Raw genomic sequence first — 13,746 nt, forward strand, 5'->3', positions numbered from 1 at the left:
GATGAGCTCGTCAACATTATCCATTTTGCTGCCAATTTCCACCCAGACTTCAAATTCACTTGGTCCATCTCAAGTAACACTCACCCTTTTCTCAATCTCTCTGTCTCCATCTCAAGAGATAAACTCTTTACAGACATCTTCTACAAATCCACCCACTTCCACAGAGTCCATTCCGTTCTTTTGATTCCTCTGTCTCAATCATATTTGCTCCAAGGATGAGATCTTCCATGCCAGATCCTCCTTCTTCAAACAAGATGACTTCCCCTCTACCATCATCAATTCAGCCCCCACCCATATATCGTCCATTACCCACACATCTGCCCTGGCCCCTCTACCCCCAAGCATAAAAAGTACAGGATTCCCCTTGTCCCCATCTATCACCCCACTAGCCTCAACATCCTACGTGATCCCACCACCAGACAATTCTTCCACTCTCCACCTTCCACAGAGACCACTCACTCCATGACTCCCTTGTCCATTCCTCTCTTCCACCTCTTGGCACCAATCCCTGTGACTGTAGGAGGTGCTCCACTTGTTCCCACATCTCCTCCTTCACCACCATTTGAGACCCCCCCCCCCAAACAGTCCTTCCAAGTGAAGCAAGGCATCATCTCCTGCATCCAGTGCTCCTGTTGTGATCACCTCTAAATAAGAGGCACCAGAAGCTGATTGGGAGATTGCTTCATTGAGCATCTCAGCTCTGTCCTCTGCAATAGCATGGATCTCCCAGTGGCCAATTCCCTGCACTATTCCCTTTCTGACATGTCTGTCCACGATCCAAACTGAGGCCACCGACAAATTGGAGGAACACCACCTCATATTCCATCTGGACACCCTACAACTAGATGGCATTAACATCAGTTTCCATGAGCCAAACCACCCCACACCAGTTGCAGAGGGAGGTGCAGAGGCCCAGGTTTTGAATCTTGGTGACCAGTACTGAAGGGATGATGGTGTCGAAAGCTGAGCTGTAATCAATGAAAAGCAGCCAGATGTATGTGTTCTTGTTGTCGAGGTGATCCAGGGATGAGTGGAGAGCCAGTGAGATTACAGCTGCTATGAAATGATTGTGGTGGTAGGTGAATTGCAGTGGGTCCAAATCTTCACTTAGGTAAAGATTCTGGATGTGACCAATCATTGGCCATTTGTCAGGTTACCCCTGGAGTGCTTATGTACCCCTGGCCAGCACATTTTATGAACAATAAAGGAAACAGGCAAAAGAACAGAAATAATTGAAATGAACAGTAGCAGAACTGGGATCAAGTAGCTTCTGGGAAATAGTTTCCTTTTAAAAGAGAAGACATGAAGGTTTCTAAAATTATGCATGGGATGGAAAGATTTAAAAATTGGGAGTCACAAACTTACACTAAAAAAATAGCACAAAACAGGAAAGATGGAAATCTGAAGTAGCAACGCAAAGCTCGAAAAATGTGGGATGTCAGCTGCAAATGGGGAGAGTGAGGCAAATCGATACGGAAGAATAATTTCTGCATTGTACAACGTACTCATTTAAAAGGAATTCCTTCGGCCTTTAGATCACTTACCAGAGATCCTTATAACTGGTAGAAAGTTTTAGTCCTTAATTCATTGGGCCTAGAAATTTCTTCACACAACTCTGAAAAAAATGTCTTCAATTTAAAACATTAATGCTTTGCACTTTCCACCTGCAGTTTATAAATTGGCTAATACATGCCAAACGCATCTCTGAATTATCAGCAAGACTTGTGGATCCTCAAGCACTTTCAGTGTCAAAAGGCCCCAAACCAGAGACAATAGAGCAAAGTGAAGCGCAAAGGTCTGCAGATGCTGTGATTGTCATCAAAACACAGAAATGCTAGAGGAAATCAGCTGGTAAAGACATGTACAGAAACTGATGTTTCAGGTCTAAGCTCTTCTTTGAGTATATCCATATCCAATTAACATAACCATATACAGCACGGAAACAGGCCATGTCGGTCCTTCAAGTCCGTACCGGTTCACTTGAACAACTACTTTTGCCTTTTGATCTAATACTCATCCCCCTGCCTTTCCTTGATTCAGACAATAGAGAAAAAACCCAAAATGCACTTGTGTGATTTTTAACTTTGCTGATCTCAAAAGCAACCAGTCTGCTGGAGAAACCCAGCAGTCGAGCAGCATCAGTGGGAGTAAAAGTTTGGAACATTTCATCGTGGCTGAAGAAGACATGAATCACGGAACAATCAGGTTTCCCTCTCAATGCCCCAGCTCAGGGAAACATTAGCCCTACACCCATAATGTCCAGCCCTTAAAGATGTATCTTTCAATTAGATCACTCCTCATTCTTCTAGACCCAAGAGGGTGCAAGCCCAGTCTGCTTACTCTCCCCTTGTGAAAACATTGCCCTCCTTATTGCTTGCTGAATCTGCATCACTGAACTTTTATAGATTTATGAGCAAGGAGACACCAACATCCTATTGATCACCAATGCCTTTGAATCTCTCGCTAATTAAAATTACCCACCTTTGATTTGTTTTTCTGAACAAAGTGGATGACTTTATATATCTCCATATTATAAACCATTTTCCAAATACCTTCCTGCCTCTGAAGACAGTTGACCTTCTCACAGCCAACACTCCCAGATAACTTACAATTTCTACTAAACATGGATATAGCACAAGCAAACAACGAGATATTGGAGGAACTCTGCAGACCACACAACATCCATGGTCAACGATTCAGTTTGAGACATTTTATTGAGCTCCTGCTGTGAGACCCATCGAGTTCCTCCAGCATCTCATTGTTTGCTCAAGATTCCAGCATCTCCAGTTTGAGTGTTTCTCTATGGATATATCATCTTTTTTTTTAAAAAAAAAACCTTCAGACCAAAGGAGCAGGCATCAAGATCTTCCAAATGTTCAGACTTGCTATGACTACAATTATGGAGTATTCTTCCTGACAGGAACCTCCCTGGCAGCCTCCTGCCAGCAGCCCTAGACTGTAGCACCGATTAGTATCTGCAGCCCCCCACCCCCCCCCCCCCCCCCCCCCCGCCCCTTGCACAAAACAAGTGCCTGCAAAGGTGTTCTTCCTCATCAGCCTGTGCAGGTCCTCCAGGAGGGCTTTCCTTCCTCTCTCCCAGCATTGCGGTATCCACAATTGAACAGTAGTTATATATTGCAATGTACAATTCAAGAGAAGAAGAAAAAACACCCTCGTTTCCCTAAATTAATTTATTTAAGCGTTACTTACTTTGAATTTCTCAGTGTGCAGAATGTTTTCAAGCTTCCTTTATCTTCTGTAACACCTTCAACTGTTCAGCAGTGTCCTGTTCCATTGTCATTTCTATAGGTAAGCAGTGGTCCTAAACACAACAGATCCCTCTCAAAACTGGGCCCTCACCTGTAGGCGGCAGTTGATTTCACTTCCCAGAATTATCTAGGATGCTCTTTGCCAGCGAGGTGGTTCTCCACATCTGTACCAGGTAAGAATGGGGATGTGGAAACCTGGGGAAGTTCTGGCCCTTTAACAAGTCTGAGGGTTGCAGCTGGAAATAGCCATTAGAAGTAGCTACTGATGGCAAATAAGAACATCTGCAGATGCAGGGGTGTCCAGTGCAGGGCACAAAAGCGTTGCCGAAACTCAGCAGGTCACGCAGCATTCCATACAAAGTAAAGCATTTCGAGCCTGAGCCCTTCTTTGGGAGTGCCAAATAAACAGGCAGGCCCTAAATGTTGACTGCCTTTTATTTTCTCCTGCTGGTACTGTTGTTGAGATACCACCATGCACTGGGTAATTAATATTGTTTAATTTCCTGTGAGTACTGCACCTTCCTGAACTTGTGAACACTTACTCATTGCCTTGAAACCTTTCTCCTTTCACTACTTAATCATTTCACTAGTTACATTCAATTTTTTTAAAATATAACAAAAGACGATAAATCATGATCTTTTGCTTTACACAGCAGTATGAATGTTAGGGCTAACTTGTAATGCTGCTTGCACAAGAACCCTTCTCACTATACTAGATATAATTTCACAAACATAAAACTTGTATCTCTGTGCTCTCATTAGCCATCTTTTTGACAGTAAAAGCTTATCATTTAGCTCTCATTTTATTGTTGATTTAAACCAGTGGTTTTCAAACTTTTTCTTTCCACTCACCCTATCATCTTTAAGTAGGTGCTCTGTGATTAGTAAGGGATTGCTTAAGGTGGTACGTGAGTGGGAAGGGAAGGTTGAGAACCATTACTCTCGACCCAATTGTTACTGAAATATTTTGCTTGAGAAAAATTGTCATTGGCCTAATTCCTTTGGAGTTATGAAACCGTGCACATAACGAGTCAATTAGGCACGATTAAAACAGTGAGGTTCAAATTTATTTCTTTCCACCCACCTACCACCTTAAGCAATCCTTTACTAATCACAAAGCACCTATGGCATAGGAAATACTTAAAGTGGTATGTGAGTTGGAAGAAAAAGGTTGGGAACCACTGGTCAATGGCATAGGGATTAATTAAGATGGAATGTGAGTGGAAAGAAAAGGTTTGAAAACCACTGTCTTAAATTACTACAGTAAGTATTCTTAAACCTTGTATTGGCAACCAAGTATGTTGACCAAGGCAAGACAGTTACAAGTGTTAATGTACCGTGGAAATGCACCATTTATTTATAGTTATCCAATTCTGTGGTGTTACTGAACAGAATAGACCTCTCGTGGTATCCACCGGAGCCACAATAACACGAGAGAAGGGACATTCCTAACCTTCACAGGTGTGGTGGCATTGGGACAGAGGAAGCTGAAAATTGAACCAGGTTCCTGATCTCGGTAAATATTCAGTGATCCACCTACCCAATCATTGGAAATGGGTGTGTCTGAATTTGCAGTGAAGGTGATAAAAATCTTTTCTATGTTCTGAGTTTGTACTCGGGTGATATCATTGGAATTATTACCATTGTGTGACAAGAGAGAAGGGAGGATTAGTCAATGTTGAAGCTGAAAGGTAAAGGTAAATTGATGTCAGCGGCAAGATATCACAGAGTGTTGCCCATTTTTCTGTTCACAATAAATCCACATAATCTTCAGGTTATCTGATGCATTGAAACTGACTTGGCAACGTTTACACCAATATTTCAGCACTGCTTTTGTCCAAAGTGCTATCGAAGCAAGAATCCTTGCAACAGCATTTAATTCTGAGTATATATTTCAGAATGTGCTTCTTGTATGTCAGCTGGAAATTACCAACCAAGCTCACGTGGCCATCGCCAATACAGGATCCCGTCTCTGGTTAAAAAAACGCAACACTGGAGAAACTCAGCAGGTCCAACTTTATGTAGCAAAGATAGATACTTAACCAACGTTTCATGATTGAGCCCTTCAAGATATGAGGCTGGATCACAGAGCCATCTCCCCTCTCCGTTTGATGGTGTGCCCTCCCTCCCTTATCCACGAGGTCCCCCCTGCCTGTGGGATTGCGCTCCTCTCCCTACCCCTCTCCCCCCACTATTTTATTTAGGCGTCTGCCCACATTTTGCTCATGATGAAGGGATCAGGCCTGAAACGTCAATTATGAATGTTTATCAGTTGTGAGTGAGGAAACAGGTTTGGTAGATCTCAAAGGCAAGGGCTCGGAACACAGTTTTGATGTAGGGAAGGATTTTATTTACAGAAGGCAACTGATGCAGAGCACACACACACACACACAACACACAATGAACTGGTACATACAATGATCAGGGAAATATCACTATGATCCCCCACCACCCCTCGATTCAGTGCAGGCATGGCTCTATGTTACAAGGGACACTAATTAAACGCTCCCAACCCTTTTAACAGTGCACATCTTACCAACAGTTTCTCCAGCACCCTTCCACATTTCTAGGCCTGGAGTGAAGCAGGGTGGTCCCAATCTGGCAAAGATAGAGAACAAGGAGCACATGGGACCTTTATAGTGTTGGAGGGACAAGCCCACATCATTTACTGAGGGCCAATAGCTCAGTGGCAGGAAGGTTAATCTAATTACAATGGCCCAAGGGCAAGTACAGGCAGGCTGGAGAGTGCAGTTCAATTAATTTTACATGTGGCCAACAACAAGGTGTGCACTAATGGATGGGGTGGAAGCAAACCTTGATTGGCAGTTGGTGTGTCTTCGGACTAGGTAGGGGGCAGTGCTGTCACATGACAGCCACAACCCTTCCCAGTACATTATCTTTGCTATATAAAGGACACTGTTTGATCCGTTGAGTTTCTCCAGCTTTGTGTTTTTACTTCAATCACGGTGTTTGCAGACTTTCATGTTTTGTTCCTGCCTGTGGTGTTGCATTGAGTAATATAGAGGACTTGGAATACACAAGGCCAAAAGCAAAACTTTAGGACATGAGCCCATATTATACAGATACACGATCCTTTATCTGGAACCCTTGGGGGACAGTGTGTTCCGAATTTCAAATTTTTTTGGATTTCGGAAAGCCCACCCGAATTGTGCTGCCATATCCATCCCCACCCCTTTCCGGCCACCCAGACGACTCCCCTGACCTCCAGACTCTCAGCCGCCCGGCGGTCTCCCCTGGCCGCCCGGCGGTCTCCCCTGGCCGCCCGGCGGTCTCCCCTGGCCGCCCGGCGGTCTCCCCTGGCCGCCCGGCGGTCTCCCCTGGCCGCCCGGCGGTCTCCCCTGGCCGCCCGGCGGTCTCCCCTGGCCGCCCGGCGGTCTCCCCTGGCCGCCCGGCGGTCTCCCCTGGCCGCCCGGCGGTCTCCCCTGGCCGCCCGGCGGTCTCCCCTGGCCGCCCGGCGGTCTCCCCTGGCCGCCCGGCGGTCTCCCCTGGCCGCCCGGCGGTCTCCCCTGGCCGCCCGGCGGTCTCCCCTGGCCGCCCGGCGGTCTCCCCTGGCCGCCCGGCGGTCTCCCCTGGCCGCCCGGCGGTCTCCCCTGGCTGCCTCCCCTGACCGCCCGGCAGTCTCCCCCAACCGCCGGTCCCTCGGCTGCCTCCCTGACCGCCAGTTCCCACTTGCCAGATTTTGGAGCTTTCCGAATTTTAGATGTCTGGATAAAGGATTGAGTACCTGTATTATGAAATATTACTTAATGAAATAATCCGAGATTAAAATCTTGATTTCTCTCATCTTGATAAATTCAGGATGTTCAAAAATGCTTCATAGGAAATTAAATAATTTTGGCACCACCTACGGCTCCTAGAACGCTTCCACCAGCGTTGTCTCCGCTCCATCCTCAACATCCATTGGAGCGCTCACACCCCTAACGTCGAGGTACTCGAGATGGCAGAGGTCGACAGCATCGAGTCCACGCTGCTGAAGATCCAGCTGCGCTGGATGGGTCACGTCTCCAGAATGGAGGACCATCGCCTTCCCAAGATCGTATTATATGGCGAGCTCTCCACTGGCCACCGTGACAGAGGTGCACCAAAGAAAAGGTACAAGGACTGCCTAAAGAAATCTCTTGGTGCCTGCCACATTGACCACCGCCAGTGGGCTGATAACGCCTCAAACCGTGCATCTTGGCGCCTCACAGTTTGGCGGGCAGCAGCCTCCTTTGAAGAAGACCGCAGAGCCCACCTCACTGACAAAAGGCAAAGGAGGAAAAACCCAACACCCAACCCCAACCAACCAATTTTCCCTTGCAACCGCTGCAATCGTGTCTGCCTGTCCCGCATCGGACTGGTCAGCCACAAACGAGCCTGCAGCTGACGTGGACTTTTTACCCCCTCCATAAATCTTCGTCCGCGAAGCCAAGCCAAAGTAGTAAGAAAATGCAGCAACCAATTTGTTGTATTGAGTTCTTATAGCAAACCTAAAAATAAAATAACAAGAACAGGAAGTGCTGGAATAACTTCACAGGCCAGACAGCATCTGTGGAGAGAAATGAATAGTGAACATTTTCGGCCAATAATAGAATTAAAGAAGTGTGTGTTCATGTTCAGAGAGTGGGATGGGTGAAGACAAGGAACCGATCTGTGACAGATTTGGACACCAAGGCTGTCCAGCCAAGACAATGTTTTTTCAACCATTTGGTTCATAGATGTGAATGACATTAATCAGAGAATGGCAAAAACAAAATAACATGCTGGACCTAGGAGGGGAGTTGCTGGAGGAATGGAACAGAAGAAATTGCAGGAAATTTCAAGTAGATCAGACAGGACTGGGAGAGAAAAACCGATTTGAAGTGGATGGCCTGGCATCACATCTGACCTGTTCTCACAATTTCAGATGTCCAGCTTTCCCTGCCCCCGAGTCCTTGAATGGAAGATTAGGTGTGTTTCAGAGGTTTACTTTGGGCTTCAATGGAATAGTGTAGGACAGTGGTTCTCCTTTGCCTCAGGTGCTCTGTAGTTAGTAAGGGATTATTTCAGGTGGTATGTGAGTGGGGGGGGGGGGGGGGGGCGGGAAGGTTGAGAACCATTGGTGTAGGAGATCAAAGCCAGAGACGTCAATCATAGTGGGATGGAGAATTATAGTGGCAGGCAACTTGAAATCAGGGTCACCCCAGCGGACTGAAAGGAGGTGTTGTGCAAGGTGACCAGCTGCTTTGTGTTGATTTCTCTGGTGTGCAGGAAACCACATTGTGAGCATCAATTACAATATCAAGGTGCAAGTGAATCACTGCTTCACCTGGAAGGACTACTTGGCTCCTTGAATCGTAGGAAGGGGCAAGATAGAGGTTCAGGTGTGGGAAGAGGAAGTGATTGGTGGAAAATAGAAGTCACAAAGCGAATGGGTCTTATTGGAACTTTGCAGGGAAAATGTGTCTCTTGGTGGAACATCATTGAGAAGGTGCTGAATTATGGATGATGATTCCTTGAATGGAGAGGGTGGTAGAGTAGCAGATAACATGGGGATTCCGATTCTCTTCCTGCCTGGGTGAAAGTTAAAAAAAAATCCAGAAATGAAATGTAATTGAGGGTTAAGCAAAGAGGATAATGTTGCAGAGGGACTGGAATGAAAAGTCCCAACCTCAAAACAATCACAAATTGGATGGAGAAACTAAGAATGGAAAGTAGTCTTGACTGAGTGAGAGGCAACACTGAGAGGAGATATTTGGAGGGTTTACAACGGTTACTGATGCAAACCTACACCCTGGGATGGATATGGAGAAGTCAAAAGAGAGTACAGTTAAATATTGCAGCAAGAGAAGGAGAGAATAAGGTGGAAATTGGCAGCAAAATTATTGAAATATAACAAAAATGTTCCATTCTGCATGGATGCAGGAAGCAGTTATAAATATGGACAGGTTAGGGGACTGGGCAGAAAGATGGCAGATGAAGTTTAATGGGAGTAAATGTGAGGTTGTCCATTTTGGAGGCAGAAACGAGAGCAGAATATTTAAATGGAGTTGAGCTAGGGAGTGGGGTAATGCAAAGGGGTCTGGGCGTACTTATTCACCATTGAAAACTAGCATGTAGGTTCAGCAAGTGGCAAAGAAGGTGAACGGTATATTGGCTTTCATAAAGAGTGGATTGGAGTATAAGAGTAGAGAAGCCCTCCTGCAGTTGTACAGGGCCCTGGTGAGACCTCAGCTGGAGTATTGTGTCCAGTTCTGGTCCCCATATTTAAGAAAGGACATACTTGCTATAGAGGGAGAGCAGCGCAGGTTTACAAGGTTAGTTCCCGGGAATGACAGGATTGTCATACACAGATTGGTTAGAAAGACTTGGACTATATGCGATGGAGTTTAGAAGGATGAGGGGAGACATGATTGAGGTATTTAGGATTATCAAAGGCTTGACAGGGTGAAATCACAGCACATGTTCCCAATGATGGGTGAGACTAGGACTAGAGAGCAGTTTAAGAACACAGGGAAGGCCATTTAACACAGAAATGAGGAGAAATCTTTTTACCAAGAGAGTTGTGGGTCTGTGGAATGCATTGCCACAGAGGGTAGTGGGGGTGGATTCATTGGATAGATTTAAGAGAGAGTTGGATAAGGCTCTTGTGGGCAGGGGAGTTAAGGGATATGGGGATAAGGCTGGATTGGTTATTGAAAGGGAAAGATCAGCCATGATCCGATAAATGGCGGTGCTGGCTCAAAGGGCCAATTGGCCTACTTCAGCACCTATTGTCTATTGATGCTGACCACCAGTTGTTCTCCAACCTCAATCCAGATCACCCTTCACCCAATTCTAATAGTCAGCCTGGCACCCTCTCTCCCCACTTCTGACGAAAATCCCAATCTCCTGCACTCCCTCCTTCTGATTTACCACGATCTCACCCTATCCCCTGACCTGATCACAAACCTGCCCTGACCCAGAACTATATGATGTCTCTGACCACAGCTGAGTCCTGGACAGCAGTCTCATTTGTAAAGGTGTGCAACTCACACTCAGCCCAAACCTTCAGAAGCCACTGAAGCTTGCAGCAATATTGCACAAGATTATAGTCTATACTGCATCAAACCATATCGGAGAGTGAGGCAATCATTTAGTGGTGGGTTAGGATTACTCAAACTTTCACACTCAGCTGATTAAAATGGATTTCTGTCCTACAGCTTTTGCATTTTTAAGTGCTCACTGACAAGTTTTTAAAAATTATGTTTTTTTTAAATTTGTGCTACACTTGCCCACGTGCCAAGTGATCGGGTTTTGTTGGAATTTGAAATCTGAACCACACACGGTTTAAAAAGAATGCTCATTCCCTTGCAATTCAATCACCAAGATATGAGCATCACCCAGTATCCAAGGAGCTAAACAAACACCATTAACCCAATGCTAAACCTGTGAATCACACCTGGTAGGGAGAGGCAGAAGGAAGACTGAGGAGCCATTCAAACATCAGAGGATCATTTTGAAATCAAGACTTTGCCAGAATGGTTTATGCAGAAAAATAAGCATTGCATAGGAGACGGAAAAAAAAAAACTTAGAAGCAAGTTGGAATAAAGGGACCACATTTAAAATGGCAGTAGGCCAGCAGAGAATGGGACACCAGGTTTACTTGGTCACACTGGCAGAGTTTTTTGGCACGTTATTACATAGATATAAAAATGTATCAGCAAGTAATGAAAGGTATTTTCAAGGTGACTTAATAGAAGTCTAAATTTAAATTTTAAAAGTTTATATTTACCAGTAAAGTCTGCAAGATTCTGAGAGGTAGATAAGGTAGATAGCCAGCATCTTTAGGTAGCAACCACCAGAGGACATACGTACAAAGGGAGGAAAGTTGAGGGGAGACATCAGGGGTAACTTGTTTTTTTAAAATAAACACAGAGAATTGTAAATGCCTGGAATGCCTTGACAAGGGTGGCAGTGGAGGCTAGAACATTAGGGGCAAGACTCTTAGAAAGGCACATGGATTAATTGGAGGGTTACAAAGTAGGAAGGGTTTCATTTTTTTAAGGCAGGAATATATAGGTCTGCACAACATCGAGGGTCAAAGTGTTATAGGTTTTAAGCTTCATGCTAAGGTGGTTTCCTTGGGATAGATAGTGACAGAATGGGCCATAGATGACTCTTTGTTTTGAAGTTGCTCGATTATGGATCTTTGCTGAGCTTTGACAAACAGAACAGGCAAGTTAGGTGAAAATGCTGATTGCTGCAATCTTCCCCAGCTGTTGTCCCTTCAGCAAGATTTTTCAGGGGAGGTGTTTTCTGTGTTCCCTTCAGAAGTGACCAGTTCTGCAATAATAAAGTTGTTTCTCTCTTCATTCTGCCAAACCTTTCCCCCAGCTCACCGCACAACTTTCTCTCTGTAGCTCATCACATCAGCTACCCAAGCTTTACCCCAACAGAGATAGATGCACCTTTCGTCCTTTGTTACGAGCCCAGAGGACCCCAAAACCCAGCAGCAATCGATATTCACCAAGACAAATGGTTACTTAAACAAAAGTTGCTTTTAATTATCTTCAAGTATGAAAACAGGATCGCACTTTATCTTATCACTATCGACTTAACTAACCTAACTTAACCCCCTTCTAATTCTAAGCACACGTTCAGAAAAGTTCTTTGGTTCAGTTCAATCTCACTCCTCCAAGTTCACTGGTTGCAGGCAATTCTTATACTGTGCACAGAATTTAACATTTATAAAGTTCACCAGGATTTGGTGCTTAAAAAGATAAATGGTTACCGCTCAGGAAGGTTCTTGTCGGTTGTCAGAAGAGATTTGTTGTTCGCTGGACACCCAGTCACTTCAGAGCCTTGCCAAAGAAACTTGCCCCCTCAGGGCTCTCCAGATGATAATTTCTTTCAGGTCACCACAGAGTTCCTTTTTGTTTTGCTTATTTCAAGTATTTCAGCCAGTCCTCTCCTCTTGCATGAATCACAAGGGCTTTGACCAGGCTGAACTAAGCACTCGCAACCTGTCTTCCAAATGGGGTTTTCCACAATCTTGCCAGCTTGTCCTATTCCAGTCCCAGCTGCTGTTGCTGACTGTAATACTGTAGAAGTGATCTCTGTATCTCTCTCTCTCTCTGTATCTCTCTCTCTGTCTGTCTGTCTCTCTCAAAGCCTGTTTCATTCTCTCTCTGCTTTCAAAACCACATGACCCTCCTAGAACAGCAAGTTCCACTCCAGACAGAAGGTGGCTCCGACAAGCTCTTTCATCTGTTGCCTTTTTGTAACCAACAATCCATTAGTGAAGTCTCTTGGGCATTCTCCAAATCTCTTGCAAATATGTCTTAGCATTAGCAGAGCTCCAGTCTTTCAAATAAGATCTGTTTTAAAGTGTTTGTATGTGACCCATACTAACAAAATTTTTTCAATTCAGTTCCCAAAAACATATCCATATACTCTGTCACACCATCCTCTCTACTTGTTTTCGACATTTTCTTGTTCTGATAACAAGTCTTTGGCTTTAACCCTTTGGACTATGTGTCCCAGTTTTATGGGACTACCAACAAGCATATGCACTCTGTGTCCTGATTTTCTGGGACTGGTTTTACCTGTATAACAAACCACCAGCTGGTTTGTAAAGTGTATCTTTGCAAAGTTTGGGGTAAAAACAGCTGCTTCACCAAGTTCAACAAGAAAAAGCTCTGGAAGCAAAGGTAAGGACATTCAAAATACTTGCACGAGTATCTTGGACTATGTAGAGTATGAACAGGACAGTGATTGTTCATAGATAATGTGGTGTCAGTGACTGAACAGATCAACTAACTCTGGTTTACCCACAAACCCAGTCCAGAGTGTATATTGTTAAAAAAGTAGCCAGACTCCAAAGGGTCTCAATGCTGACTGATTGGCAGTTAGATTCTAGCATTTACTGTTTAAATTTCAAAAGGGCTGTGTGGCCTCCCTTTATTCTTTGGCTTGGCTTCACGGACGAAGATTTATGGAGGGGTATTGTCCACATCAGCTGCAGGCTCATTGGTGACTGACAAGTCCGATGCGGGGCAGGCAGACACGGTTGCAGCGGTTGCAGGGGAAAATTGGTGGGTTGGGGTTGGGTGTTGGGTTTTTCCTCCTTTGCCTTTTGTCAGTGAGGTGGGCTCTGCGGTCTTCTTCAAAGGAGGTTGCAGCCTCCCTCTATTACTCAAACACCAAATGACCAGCAGGGGGTCAGATTAAGGCCATCACATTAACAGTTCAGAAAATCAATTTGCCCCAGGCACCAACGTGATGTCAGTCAAAGAGAAAGTGATACTAGTTCTGTACATCATAGGAATGGCCACATCAGCATCATCTGGAACCCTGCTCTGGGGCCTGCTTGTCTACTACTGCATTTGCTGGACCATCCTTCTCAAGATTTTAACAGCTGCAGTCAAAATGTCCAATTTTTAGTGGGGTATAAATGGCCATTTCTCACCAGTAACTTCCACTCATCCATCTGCTCATCCTATTTTAGGAAGGATG

Source organism: Narcine bancroftii, chromosome 8 (genome assembly GCF_036971445.1).
Source record: "Narcine bancroftii isolate sNarBan1 chromosome 8, sNarBan1.hap1, whole genome shotgun sequence".
NCBI lineage: Eukaryota > Metazoa > Chordata > Chondrichthyes > Torpediniformes > Narcinidae > Narcine > Narcine bancroftii.